This window comes from Nerophis lumbriciformis, linkage group LG01, assembly GCF_033978685.3.
Source record: "Nerophis lumbriciformis linkage group LG01, RoL_Nlum_v2.1, whole genome shotgun sequence".
NCBI classification, from domain to species: Eukaryota; Metazoa; Chordata; class Actinopteri; order Syngnathiformes; family Syngnathidae; genus Nerophis; species Nerophis lumbriciformis.
Genome location: NC_084548.2, coordinates 74,157,501 through 74,160,000, shown reverse-complemented (window position 1 = coordinate 74,160,000; position 2,500 = coordinate 74,157,501). Strand labels below are relative to the sequence as shown.

The following is a 2,500-nucleotide window of genomic DNA, read 5'->3' as shown; positions in this document are numbered from 1 at the left end:
ATGCCTACTTCTTTAGGACCACCCTTTCTAGATATATAAAGATGTGTATTTACAACATTAATAATATATACATTGTTTTTAACACATTTTGGCCAAAGGGGGCGCACTTCAATGTCTTACACACACTAACTTGTTCACCGGTCCTCATATGGACGGTACTTTTCCTTGTTGACGTCTCAAGGAGTTTAGAAATACAAGAACACACACACACACACATTCTTGTCTTTGTTACCTTCTTGAGACCTGAAAAAATGCCTACTTCTTTAGGACCACCCTTTCTAGATACATAAAGATTTATATATACAACATTAATAATATATACATTGTTTTTAATTATTTTGGCCAAAGGGGACGCACTTCAATGTCTTACACACACTAACTTGTTCACCGGTCCTCATATGGACGGTACTTTTCCTTGTTGGTGTCTCAACGAGGGTAGAAATACAAAAACACGCACACACACACACATTCTTGTATTTGTCACCTTCTTGAGACCTGAGAAAAATGCCTACCTCTTTAGGACCACCCTTTCTAGATATATAAAGATTTATATTTACAACATTAATAACATATAAAAAAAATTAAATTAATTTTGGCCAAAGGGGGCGCACTTCAATGTCTTACACACACTAACTTGTTCACCGGTCCTCATATGGACGGTACTTTTCCTTGTTGGTGTCTCAACGAGGGTAGAAATACAAAAACACGCACACACACACACACACATTCTTGTATTTGTCACCTTCTTGAGACCTGAGAAAAATGCCTACCTCTTTAGGACCACCCTTTCTAGATATATAAAGATTTATATTTACAACATTAATAACATATAAAAAAAATTAAATTAATTTTGGCCAAAGGGGGCGCACTTCAATGTCTTACACACACTAACTTGTTCACCGGTCCTCATATGGACGGTACTTTTCCTTGTTGGTGTCTCAAGGAGGATAGAAATACAAGAACACACACACACACACACATTCTTGTATTTTCTACCTTCTTGAGACCTGAGAAAAATGCCTACTTCTTTAGGACCACCCTTGCTAGTTATATAAAGATTTATATTTACAACATTAATAATATATACATTGTTTTTAATTAATTTTGGCCAAAGGGGGCGCACTTCAATGTCTTACACACACTAACTTGTTCACCGGTCCTCATATGGACGGTACTTTTCCTTGTTGGTGTCTCAAGGAGGGTAGAAATACAAGAACACACACACACACACACACATTCTTGTCTTTGTTACCTTCTTGAGACCTGAGAAAAATGCCTACCTCTTTAGGACCACCCTTTCTAGATATATAAATCTTTGTATTTACAACATTAATAATATAAAAAATTTTTTTTATTAATTTTGGCCAAAGGGGGCGCACTTCAATGTCTTACACACACTAACTTGTTCACCGGTCCTCATATGGACGGTACTTTTCCTTGTTGGTGTCTCAAGGAGGGTAAAAATACAAGAACACACACACACACACACACACACACACACATTCTTGTATTTTCTACCTTCTTGAGACCTGAGAAAAATGTCTACCTCTTTAGGACCACCCTTTCTAGATATATAAATCTTTGTATTTACAACTTTAATAATATATTTAAAAAATGTAATTAATTTTGGCCAAAGGGGGCGCACTTCAATGTCTTACACACACTAACTTGTTCACCGGTCCTCATATGGACGGTACTTTTCCTTGTTGGTGTCTCAAGGAGGGTAAAAATACAAGAACACACACACACACACACACACACACACACATTCTTGTATTTTCTACCTTCTTGAGACCTGAGAAAAATGTCTACCTCTTTAGGACCACCCTTTCTAGATATATAAATCTTTGTATTTACAACTTTAATAATATATTTAAAAAATGTAATTAATTTTGGCCAAAGGGGGCGCACTTCAATGTCTTACACACACTAACTTGTTCACCGGTCCTCATATGGACGGTACTTTTCCTTGTTGGTGTCTCAAGGAGGGTAAAAATACAAGAACATGCACACACACACACACACACACACATTCTTGTATTTGTTACCTTCTTGAGACCTGAGCAAAATGCCTACCTCTTTAGGACCACCCTTTCTAGATATATAAAGATTTGTATTTACAACATTAATACTATATCCTTTTTTTTAAATTAATTTTGCCCAAAGGGGGCGCACTTCAATGTCTTACACACACTAACTTGTTCACCGGTCCTCATATGGACGGTACTTTTCCTTGTTGGTGTCTCAAGGAGGTTAGAAATACAAGAACACACACACATACACACATTCTTGTCTTTGTTAGCTTCTTGAGACCTGAGAAAAATGCCTACCTCTTTAGGACCACCCTTTCTAGATATATAAAGATGTGTATTTACAACATTAATAATATATACATTGTTTTTAATTCATTTTGGCCAAAGGGGGCGCACTTCAATGTCTTACACACACTAACTTGTTCACCGGTCCTCATATGGACGGTACTTTTCCTTGTTGGTGTCTC

The 2,500-nt window shown here is 36.8% G+C and overlaps 1 protein-coding gene across 1 annotated transcript in view; it reads right to left on the bottom strand.

The window, feature by feature from the left end:
- Window positions 1–2,500, bottom strand: part of plxna2 (plexin A2) — a 665,104-nt gene that overhangs the window by 630,756 nt on the left and 31,848 nt on the right. The window lies entirely within an intron of this gene.